Source organism: Dermacentor silvarum, chromosome 3, assembly GCF_013339745.2.
Source record: "Dermacentor silvarum isolate Dsil-2018 chromosome 3, BIME_Dsil_1.4, whole genome shotgun sequence".
In the NCBI taxonomy this organism is placed as follows: Eukaryota; Metazoa; Arthropoda; class Arachnida; order Ixodida; family Ixodidae; genus Dermacentor; species Dermacentor silvarum.
The window spans coordinates 140,696,632-140,709,515 of NC_051156.1; positions in this window are offsets into that span (position 1 = coordinate 140,696,632).

The following is a 12,884-nucleotide window of genomic DNA, read 5'->3' on the forward strand; positions in this document are numbered from 1 at the left end:
CCGAGTGTTCCCTTCTCTCTCGGTGCCCGCGGAGATAATAAAAACGCGCGAAGCAAGGCGACCGAAGAGAGCGAGACACACACAGAGAGGCCCGTTTGTCGTCGTCCTCGCCGTGTTGGCACTGCGCAAACACCAGCCGCGTGCGTGCGAGCGCACACCCAGAGATGCGACCTGCTCACGTGACACGGCGCTCATCGCCGCCCGAACGGCATTGTTCACTTCACCCGGCCGCAACACGTACTGCGATAGCAAGCAGCCGCAGGTGTCAGTTTGAGAAAGTCGTTCTAACAGGCGAAAGTGTCCGAAGGAGAAGGGAAAAAAAAAAAAAAAAAAAAAAAGCCACGGCTGCTCTCAAGTTCAGACTTGAGCCTACTGATTGATGTCACCTTTTGCAGCAGCGCTACGAGATGTGCAGTTTGCGCGTGGCTGCATACGAACCCGTAACACGAGCTGCGACACCAGTGCAACGCAGGAGCTGCCTTTGATTGTGGTCCAATTAGTGTGGGAATCGAGCACGCGATTTCGCGATCAGTACAGCGAAAGGCTGACGGTGACCAGACCCGAGTATGGCCGCGCAGAGAACGTTCTATATCTTTGTCAAAGCGTCTCAGACAGCCACACAAGCCTGAATCACTTATATGGCAGTCGAACCCGGATACATCGAAGCCACACACAACGAATTATTGTGTATATGAAACAGCTGCAATATAACCCTTGAACATTTCTGTATATACCAAGTTACCTATATATCGAATGTTTTTGCGATCCCCTTCAGATTCGATATATCCGGGTTCGATTGTATCACTATGTGACAACACATTGCGCCTGGGCTCTTTTAAAGAACCTGCGCAAACACGGTATATGGGAAGGAATCAGCGCCACAGCGTGATGCGAAGACCGGAACTCGTTCTCGTGCTGTGCAATATGGTACTAAAGGTCCTTCCTTCGATTCTGCAGGCAGCAACATTAGGGTCATGGGCGTCGACGCAGATATTGGTGCTTGCAAAACGCCTCCGTCCCTGACACAAAAGTCGAGAGACATGATGCTGTTTCTTCTCGCGCTGTGTATTATAAGTATGAATAACCAACTAGCCCAGTCAGCCACCTTAAGATATTTGGGCGCCGTGGTGACTGAGGTGGCAAAGGACACCCACCATTGTGCAGGTGTTGCGAGCGGCGTTACACTCGCCTCGTATCCGTCTCAACGTTCTAGGATCAACGTTCTCAATGACCCTTCGTACTTCCCATGTTAAAAAAAAAAAAAACATCCTGTCCTTAATGTTTTTAATACAACAATGAAAGAAGCGACATTTCTTATCAGAGCTGTCCAGCTACTTCTAGCGGGATGCAGGATGGAGTGCACTTTCACCTTTGCTTCGGGGGTCGAACGCTTGCTCCCGTACTAAAAACGTACATAAACGCGCAGCACAGCGCCACCTCTCGACTAACAGCCCTTAAAGATGCCCAGGACAACGACCTGTTCGAGAAGCTTCATTCTAGTGTATTCATGCAGACGGCAACAGCACGTTGTCGCAAAAATTTTCACTTAGGAACCTCCGAGTTTCACTTAATCCTTAGTGAAAATTTCAATCGAGGGACGCGACGCTGCCATCCACTTTCTTGGGGTCGATGTCAAGTGCCGGATGCAGGAACATTCGAGAACACGGGGGTCAAACTGCTGAACACCACGGCTACGTCGTACGCAAGGTGGCCGAAAATATGTACACCTTCCACGTATCTCTGAATACTAAAGGCAATAAAAAGAATGAAGGAGAAAAAACAAAACAAAAACGCCACAGAGACGGTAAATCTCCGACTTAGTTCATTCAGCACGCCATCCCGTTCTCCTGGCGGTGTCAACTCTTTCTCTTCTTCTTCCATGTCTCTCTCCCTTTTCCGGCTGCTCAGCGGCCCGTATCTCTTCCGCCTGTCCCCCCGCACCGGAAGGGCAGCCCATTACACCTGCTTTGGTGGCGCCATTATTTTCAGAGTGCGCATTCAGGGGGACCGCCCGAAGAGCAGCCCCGCGACGTCGGGGGCAGATGACCGAACGGGCACGGCCCACGGATTGCGCTAAAGCGTGAGACAGGAAGCGGCGCAACGCAGGGCCTCGCGGGCGCTGCCCCCCCTCCCCGGTACACGGCGTCGCGTACCGATGACCACGAAGCGGGGAGAACCCACAGAACGAAGCCCGCACCCGAGAAGAAATTCCGCCAACGCCTCTTGTTCTATCTGCCACAACAACGGCGCCTGATATAATATTATCAGGCGCCGTCGGCGTGCCATCACCCGAAACGCAGTTACGAGCGTCACGACTACCCTGTCCTTCAATCCCACTCTTTCCAACAAGAATCGCTTCTCAACGTTCTGCTTTGTGTATCCATATAGTTTCTTTAGCACTCGTATCGTCCACCCCTAGGGCCCACTGGGACCTGACGAAGCGCGAAAGGAGATAATAACCGATATGTAGAGATTACTAACAAAACAACAATTACGGTCACTGACCAAGTCAAAAGTATTAGACGTTTCGGAACCCCAACGGGTTCCTTGTTCCCAATGCTGCGGACAAGGCATTGTGGTCAGTTTATATGCGTACCGTGTGACGTAGAGGGCGGAGATAAACTTGGGCCAATGTGCCATCGGCATAGTGTTTTCTGTCGCTTGTATATATATGCAACGATTCGAGCAGCAGCCTCGTGGTCATATTCTTTCTTTCCCGATGATAGAGATTACTTCGGCCACGGTTCCGGACACATACCGAAGCCCGAAGACAAACCGGAAAAAACAGCCAGGACTCGGACGCCCTCGGAGAAAACGACGAGAACAATCGCTTGACCTGCGCGTCTCGACATCGCTCACACACACGACACAACACGCGCGCCTGGCACACGACCGACAGGCGAGTCGTGCCTCGGCTGTCCTTCAACTCTTGACCACCGGCTCGCGGCAGAAAGGTCAATGCAACAACTATCGGTGAAAGGCGGAAGGAAGCCGCATCTGTGGAGGAGGTCCGTCCACCTTGGCCCACACACCAGCCAAGGATAAACTTTCTCCCCTATATAGATGTGTGGATGGGGCACGCGCTTTGCCAATTACAGCGCGCGCGACCCTGATTCCTCAGGGTCGAGGGACAAGAGCAAATGCGCGCGGCGAGTTGAGGCCAAGGCAAAATCGTACCTCCTATGCGATAAACGCAGCTCAATTTTTTTCTTCTTAGAGTGCCAATTCTCTCTTAACGCGAGCCCAACGTGGCCCCTTAATCTGGCAAAGGCGCGACACTCGCACGCCTTCCTTATTCCTTCCGTACGAAAGAAATGAGCTCTTAAAGAGACATAAAAAGTGCCGAAATGCACTAACCTGCTAACGTTTCTAACCGATAGCTGGACCACAAGTCACGTCTCTTACGTAAGAGCAATCCGCGATTGGGCATCTCCGCGTTATCGTGCCTATCACCACCATGAGCGGCGGGGTACGCGAAAAGCAAGTAGAGACGAGACGTCGTCTTCCGCAGCAGCCAGAATATAAATGGCATCGACGCTCTCACACACGAAGACGCAGACACGCACCACCGCCTTGGCCGTGAGCGGTACTGACCAACACTCACGGGGCTAATCGCGTACGCAAGTATAAACAGAAAAGTGGACAAGTGAATGGCCGCCGCGGTAGCTGAACTGGTAGCTTAACCGCACGCGTTATAATGCGGGTACGGCTGTGGCAAAACTGTCTTTTCGTACACTTTCATTTCCCCTCAACCTTATCCTTTCTATATTCCAATTAAACGTAACGATTACGTTCCCCTAAGCTTTTACTCGGGATAACGACGGCGAACAGAATTTTTTCTTTTCTCATCCCGTGGGAGACACAGGCCGTCTTAACCGCAGTCACATGGCGCACTGCCGAGTAAAATGTCAACTGTGGTCGCGAACGCGTGACAGCCATAAAAAAACAAAATAAGTTAAAATGAGAAAAGCGGCGTGCACAGCGTTTCCGGAGATAAGCGGAGAGGATTAAAGGCTTTACGAAGACATCATGCAGCGCTAGCTGTGGTAAAAGCAGCGTGACCGGCACTGGTACTTTCACCGTCCTTATCGGATAGAAAGCTTTCGATATATATATATATATATATATATATATATATATATATATAGAGAGAGAGAGAGAGAGAGAGAGAGAACTGGGTAATTAAAAAAAGGAAAGCTGTCATTGGCCGACAGCTTCTCCGTCAATAATCGACCTTTCTCCCGCTAACTGAAGGAAACGTCGAACGAATACCTCACCAGACTAAACTAATTTAGTGTAGCTCTTTAGCGACGTTTTACTGTTCAACCCGGTTAGTTTGTAAACTTTTGTACTGCAGTCAGGATAAGCATGCGCGGCTAGCCATTAGGGCGCATAGCATTCTAAATCAGAAAGCGGAGACGAGCCTACGCAGATCGTCAATTATTTTAGCACGACGCTGAGGTATTGTAGCTCGGTGGTAACAGGCTGCACTTTTGGTTTTTCCGTTTGCGCATCATCGCCTGGCGCGTTTTGTCTTGTTCCTGCATGTACATATTCGACGCTTTCCCAATAAAAATTCAGTTGCTATAGTCAAGAGTTCGTGTTGCGTTTCCCCCCGTTCTTCGTCTTCCGTGCGCTCAGGCTATATAGGGTCCCGAAGTGTACTAAATACCTACTACGTTCCCGAAAACTACTTAATACCTAGATATTTTTTTTATTGAAGTCAACATCCGCTGAGCAATGAGCTAAAATATAAGTCAACGACTAATTTCAAACGCATCATTGAATCCCATCTACTGTCTAGCACACTGGAACACAACACGATCTGGCTGGTAAATCTTCAAGCACCGTGTAATTTACGTTAAATGTATAATACATTCTGAGCCAATATTATTTATCTGCGCCTGTCTGCTAAACTAATTCCCTTCCGTGAATGTGCATCCGCCAGGAATCGAGTAATTTCTCGGAGATTGGTCAACGTCACGTTACCGCCGAACAGCGCATGGGTGGTATATAGGGCGGATGTCAGGCAGTGCTTTCTTGTGTATTTTCAAGCCTTGCCTGCATTGACCCGTAATTGCGTCCGAACACGAAAATTATACCAACTCGCCCAGCTATCATTTCTTACCGTGATCGATATGTGGCGCAAAACAACAAAGCCCCAACAATGGAATAAGTCGATTCAAAACACACGGAAGCCCTTCGCGAGGTTTTCCCTGAGCGGGACACACACACGGCAAGGGGCGTCGCCCGCACCCCCGATGTCGCACGAACAAGCCTCGCATACAAGGCGTCGTCTCCGCTGCCTCGCTCGACCGCTATTTTCGGCCGAAGGCGTCGGTGCGAGAGGTGGGGGGGTCCCACCAACTTCGATGCGTGCGCCTCCTCACCACTTGCGCGTAGAAAGAGAAGGAGGGGGGGGGGGATAGCAACGCCACCTCCTCTCCGACGGCGAGCGTTGCCGGAAGGACGACACGTCCAGCACGCCCTTCGCGCGACCCCCCTCCCCTCCACCCGAGCGACACCTTTTACGGCAGCGTCAAGAGAAAAGTGAAAATGCATGAAGCCGATTGCTTTCAACCCCGTTTCCGCTTCAAAGGGGGCGTATACGTTAAGGGGCGCCTGCATCCCTGGCGTACACGTACGCGCCACAGCGCGAATGTGCAGCCAAACCAGCGCCCTTCGGATGATGGACTTCACGGTTAATGCGATTCTCCTTCAATGAAGTGAAGTAGCGTATGTTTAGATATCTCTCTTGCTACAGTTCTCAGGGTGCTATAACGAAGTGAAAACGTGATTTTGGGCGTGTTGGTTCCTACTTGGGTTAGAATGCGGTACAGGACTGGGGACGAAGACTAACGAGAACAGCGATCAAGCACAATGATACAGGTGTAACTATAGTGCTCGCTCTTTCGCCATTTTCAAGCTACACATTAATACAATTAATAAAAAGCACACGCGTAATTCACGAGGCGATAATGAAGTTAATGAATGGTGACGATGAAGTTAGGCGAGATAGCTGTCCTGCATACCCTTTGTAGCACCGCCAGAGCACTCTAGAACGACCAGTCGACTGTGCCATTATAGTTTGAAAGCAGCAAGTCGGAGCGTGCAACAGGTAAGGAGCGTAGACTATTACGGACAAAATATTAACTAAAACTGTTGACATCAAGACGCCGCCGTTTGCCGTGGGAAAACTCAAACCTCGGTGCGGTTCGTGCGAGAGTACAGTTTTCTTTTACTGCTGTCCGAATTGGGCGCGACTTTGACGAATCGTAGGGAGGTTAGCAGCGACCGGTCGTAATCAACAACCGCAGACCATCGGTCTGCCATTTGTCCCAACAGCGGTTGAACCGCGCCGCCGGTCAATAAATCTCGCGGGCAGATGCTGCCGCAAATGACCTCTCCCCGATCCGGTGACCGATATGCGTGGAACTTCTTTTAAACTACTCGGTCGATGTTTTCTTCTGCCTCCTTGCGCTCCCTTCCTTTAACCCCGTAATGACCTGCGTTTGCCCTTGTCTGCTCTTCGATTTTGTCTTCGTTCGAGATGTCGCGCTGCTATACGCTGCATCATTATACATGCTACCCGGTTTTCAAGCTTCAAGACTTGTTTACAAGCACAGGTACCTTAACTCATAGCCTATAATAGCATTATATATATATACGCTGGAGTGAGTTTGAAGTTGTGGATAGCTATGCGAGACAATTACTTATCGTACTAATTATAATTAAGTTATCATTAAAATGAAATTCCATTGCTTGTTTCTACAAATGTTCCTGATCATGGACGCAAGTTGCGCTCACAGTTGGTAACAGGTCACACACGAAGAAAAGCGATCGCCACACGCACACGATGATGCGCAAAACTAAGGATTGTTTTAGACCGTTCGTATGGAAGCCGCAATGTCTAATACTAATTAAAAACACCGTTTTCTTAAGCGGCGCTCGGAAACTAAAACGTCTTATAGTTAAAGGAGCTTTAGAGATAATGAGTCCCCAACCGGCCTTGAGTACAAAAAAAAAAAAAAAAAAAGGCCCAAACTTCTTTGCACGCCTCTTGCATTAATTCTTTTGTAAGCTCTGCCAATAGCGTCCCCTAACTTCGCGTCCCATATTTCCGAAACTTCTTTTTTTTTTTTTTTTTCTGTCGGCGTCCTGCTCTTTTGCATGAATTTACTACCCGACCAGACGAGATTCCTCAAACCATTGACTGTAATGATACAAGGAGTATGCCTGTGCGAGATTCCCCGGACAACATGCCGTTTCTTCCAGTACGCCCTATTATATTGTGCAGCGCAACTTCGCGTTCTTATTCTGCCTTCGGTGCCCTCTGCCGTCCGCGACAAAGCGAAACCGGGCCGCTCACGTGAGAACGTAGGGCAGAGAGCAGCGCCCCCCGCGTGTCGAGACCAGCCGTATCGATTGGCGTGACCTTTTTTTTTTTTTTTTTTTTTTCCCGGAACTGGGTCGACCGCCACCTCCCCTTTCACCACTACCCTCGGGTCCCGACCACGGGCAACAGCTGCGACGACGCGCCCGTGAGTCACCAGACCCGAGGTTCCGAGAACAGCGCTTCCGGCACACTCACATCATCCAAGCGCGAAATGAGTGCACGAGCGGCACACGTGCTTTGCGCGTTTCCACCGACTCAGCAAAATTGGCAAAATTGCGCGATAGGATGGATGGATGAATCAGAATGTATTTCTATGACCATCTCTTTGGCGAAAGCCACGCTTTCACCATTGCTCAAGTGAAGCAGGCGCACAGAAGCCTCGTCAAAAAGCGACAACGCGGCGACCTTTATCCTCGTTCAACCTTTTTACCTTTAAGTTACTGTGGGGGTAACCTGGCGATACTATTTGGGGCTCTTTATATACCTTCGGGGTAAATTTAGACGCGGGTAAAAAAAAAAAAGTTTCGTGCAAGCGACACGTCCCCGGGCACGAGCAGAGAGTCACGGCAGGCAATCCTTCGGCGCATTATCGGGCTGTCAACAAGCCGGCTCCCGATGGTCCGTTATTTATTACCCAGCCTTCGGCGCACGGCCGCGGGTCGGCCATTCAAAGCGGCCGGGGGGAAAGAAGAGCGTCTCGTACCGCGGCGCGGCGTCGCAAGCCCGAGCTCGGCGCAGCGCCAACGGCCTTCGGCAGACCTTGAATGAAGAGCGAGAGGAGAGCGACCTTCGATGGAAAAGCCTCCGCCTGCCCAAGATCATCACCTCGAGCACTCCCTACGGTCCAACGTCTCACTGTTTGCGTCGCGCCGCTCGTTGTCAGGCCACCACCACACGCGCCAGCGCGGCGGCCTCCAACAAACGCTTCATTGCAGCCGAGGCCCGTCCGAAGGCTTGGCTCACCTTAGGATCACGGACTTTTTGCCCGTATCACCGGCGCATCCGGAGTTACGCAAAAGCCAGTGCATTTTTTTCTTGGGGGGGGGGGGGGGAAGAAAACCGCTGCGCAGCCACTACTACCTTTCGCTTTTTTTTTTTCTTCGCAAACGCCGAATCATGGCGACCGGAGCAACAGGCGTCCAATACCGGATGAAGCGAAGGCTATTGGCATACGGCAAACAACACGACCGGGCAAATCAGACAGGATGAAATCCGCGCATTTGTATATACGCAACGTAGTATAACGAGATGCGCCTCCGCTTGGCAAAGCGGCGGCGGCAGCCTCGGCCAAATTAGCGAAAGCACACGAAAGAACTATCCACCGATCCAAGGGTATAACGCCGACCACTATACCGTGGCTTCGGTCAAGAGCGCGCGCGCTTGGCCGTCTATCACGCGGATGACCCTTGGGCTGGCGCCACGCCACCAAAGAAACCACACCGAGCCGCGCGCAAGTCTCCAACACAAGGACACGTCCAGAGAGAAAAATAAAAAAATAAAACATCCACTTGGCCAGGGAACAAGCGGCGTCTAATCATCCGCAGACAGCGGGGCGCCGAGCGCGTACAATTCTCGCCACAAACTACACAGCCAGCGCGGCCGCAGTGAACGCGCGCCGACTGTTGCGCGCCAGCAGGACGTCCCGACAGGGGTTCAATGCGAATACGAAAGAAGCGAAAGCTTCCGAAAAAAAGCAGCGGTAACGTCGCTGCGTCTTTAGGCACACTTATTAAACACACGGGCTCGCCGCCTCGTATGCGCGGCAAACGTTGACGTGGCTTCGCGACCCTATCGAGTTGCATAAAGCAGCAGGCGGTTGGGTGAGCAAAGCATCCCTTTTATTATACACTACACACACTCGCGAGATCCAGCGTTGGTAACTCCCTCAACAGGCCACATTTTTGTTTTGTTCCTTATCCCATTCGTGGAGAGATAGGTAGTACAAGATCGCTGGGTTTATCACGAAAGCCCCGATGGAAGGCAAGAGAGAGATAGAGATACATAAGGGGAGAGAGAGCATGCGACCTCCAGGTTTCCGAGCCAGACGACGACGAGGCGCATGCGCAGTAGCCGGCACCACTACGGCCACGAAAGTGCATCAATCTGCCGCTGCGTATATGGAAAGAGACGTCACGGCTTGCTTCTGCGCGACCGAGGTCAGTGCCGTGGCACGGAGCGAAAGCGGCAGTGCTTACATTATTACAAGGACAAAACCGGTGAACGAGGAAGTTCGACGCGGGCAACATTGTTCGCAGTTCTCCGCATGGCTGCAGTAGGCACAGGGAATGTCACGACGGCGGCGGAAATAAGCCGCGTTTCACAATCGCGCGATTCGCCACGTTAACCGACGGATTAAAGTTTCTCCGCTTCGTTCGCAACCGGACAAGCGAGTCGGCTATCTGCCGTTACGCAGGTGCCGCCCCGGACGCCAATATTAGCGCAGTACAGTGTCCGCAATTCCCGAACGTGAAGTTCGTATAGCATTAAGCGAAGGCGGCAGACCAAATGCACGTAGGTTTTGCGAACTGTCGAATTATTGCGTTAATTCCGTCGCAATTAATTGACAAATACCTTCTCTTCGCTAATAATACTTTCGGTACTACAATGCTGCGCGGCGAACTGTTTTGCGAATGAAACCAGGTCCAGGCATTTGGTGTTTTAGCGAGCGAAAGTTCCATGGAGTATTGCTTTATATATACAGGGTGTTTTTTTTTGTTATACAATACATATTTTTTAAATATAAAAACATCTATGACCGTGAGACACCTGTCTTCCTCGCATGCGAGCTCTACGGCGAGGAGGAAATACTTTGCCGCTACTTCAGTTACTCCGAAAAGACTAATTAACGAAAATTCGTTAATTAAGTTTTTGTTATTAACCTGAGGATAGTAGTCTATATTAGTGAACTCGCAGGGCGTCACAAGTTATGGCAGAAATATTTTCCTAGAAATCCTGCCCCAAAAATCGCACGTGATTTGAGATGCTCATAATCGAAATTGAGGGCCAAATCCAGGCGATATCGAGACTGAGCGCGTCCTGCTGTACGTAACAGACAGGGACGTAAAAATACACACCGCGGGCGCTAGTTAAACTGAGCACATTTCGTGCGCTGATCGACATATTAGGAGCAACGTGTAGCACAGGAAGGAACAAGGTAAAAATGTTCATTCCTGCGTTACCACGTCTTGCCTGTTGTATACACGTCGGTCAATAAATGATCAGATCTTAGCCATCACCCGCGGTGTATATTTTACTTTCTCGCGTCCCCACCTGTCCTATATACGCTGCAGCTCAATGACTAACCGTTAAATGACCTCGTAGAACACTACCAAAAATTTAATCTAATCTCGGTCAACGTCGTGCTTTTCCTTTTAGTGTCGCTTTAGCACGCATTAACCGAGTCGAGTACTCGTGTCACATCACCATTGCAGTAGTACACAAAACGACCGGCCTGTTACTTCGGCGGTGCCAAAGTGGACAAGAGGAGAGGCGCGATAAAGTACTTTGAGATCGATACTCGGATCGTAGAACGAAAAAAAAAAAAAAAGAAAAGAAAAAGCAGCGTCGGTACTGTACGAGCCACCCCCACTTCCCACAAGCGCGGAAGAGACAAAAACTTCGCAACAATCGCGGCTCTTTAAGCGACTTACAGCGCGAGGCGATTTCCGTCGTAAAAGAGGCGCTGCGGACGAACGTGCCCCAGGAAAGACTCCTTCCGTGGACTCCTTCCGTGAACAGAGTGTTCGGCACGACAAGCCAACTGGATTGGGCCACAGCCAAGAGCAATCTTCTCAGACAGCGAACGTGAGGAGAAAGGGTATCCCACTAATTTTATTACTGCAAGCGAATGATGTTTCACGCGCCTGTGGGGTACCCGAGGCTAAAAAAAAAAAGCCGTATAATGGGACTCGCATTACTTGGTCAAAGTTTGGGTTATAGGCCAGTGGGCATGAAGTGACTGCAATGAAAAAAACAACACTATAGGAGGCAGTCGTAGCTTACGCGTCTCTTGTAGGCCACGGAGAAAGGGCAAAAAAAAAAAAAAAAGAATAAGAGCGTCACGAAACAATTGTGAAGCCTATATCTGCATATAGTTCCTAAATCTCTCAGGAATCGCGTTGTATTTGTAATCCCATATCCGCTGATCTGCGAAAACAGACAAGCGCATCTCTACAACAACCTTCAACAGAAATCTTCTGATCTCAGAGGCCATGCTGTCGTCATGCCTATCTCCCGACTTCCCCGATAGATGGCGCTGGCATCGGATATTTCTTTCGCTAGTTACGCGTTCGAAACGGCATCTCGAAAACTACTCAAGGTTATCCATAATACTCTGGTAATGGGACTAAGCGAAAGCCGTTTACGCAGTATTTGCCCAACTAAGCCGATCGCGACGAGTGCCGCATGTATTGCACGAAGACTTGACGCGTGAAGTTCTAATACGAGTGTCAAATGCAGTGTCTCGAGCTCTCTGCAAGGTCCGGGTTAAACGCTCGGCGAACTCGCGGACCGAGAGGTGGAAGCATATTTGTGGAACTTTTTCTTCTGGTTTCTTTCTTTGTATTATGTTCTTCGTATTTCAAATTGTGAAGCCTATAGCTATATAAAAACAAAGAAAAGGCGCATGGGGGATATAGGCGCTCGCCCAGTTACAGGCAAGCGGTAATTTCTAGCCGCCGATCGCGATGAGTGTGTCACGAAGAGCTAATACGAAACAGTGTCTCGAAAGGTCCGGCAACTATGGAAGGCCTACTTCCAAGATTCAACGGGAGGGACGCAGGGGCGGCGTCAGAAGAGGTTGCCTTGCCGAGGCTATAGCTGCCATGACCTCACACTTTATACTTCCTACGCGTAGCGATAACGTCCGGTGCGATGTACCCCTCGGCGTCGTCCCGTTTCTACAAAACTGGCCAGTCTGCAAATGCACTTCGACAGCAACTCCTCAGTGGAAGTGCAACGGCCCCCGAGAATACTGCTAGTTTACAACCAACCGGCGTCCGCCCGCGCTGAGAGCAATACGACCCATCTCCGCCGGTGCATGGCCTCGCAAGCCGTAGGGCCCATTCACACTTGCGACCAGGCGAGGTCGGGCGACCGATTGCGACTGGCGACCAGAAAGCTACTCAAGACGAATGATGTTCACACTCACACATGCGACCGACGAGTCGCTAAACCGAAATGTCTCACGATATGCCGTTCACGTCTGCTTGAAATGTCATCGCCACGTAAAATAAGCGTCAGCGTATACGGACGTCCTGTTCCTTCGCATCTGATTGGTTCAGCTGGTCTGCGACTGCGGTCGCGCGAATGAAAAATCGAGCAGTGAGCGACTGTGCCGAAACGGTCGCATTCCGAGAAAAGCGACCATTTGCGACTACTTGCGACTGGTCGCTTTGCGACTAACTCGGTCGCGCGACCTCGCCTAGTCGCAAGTGTGAATGGGCCCGTATAGCTTGCCGCGCATGCCGGTGGACAAAGAAAGCGACGC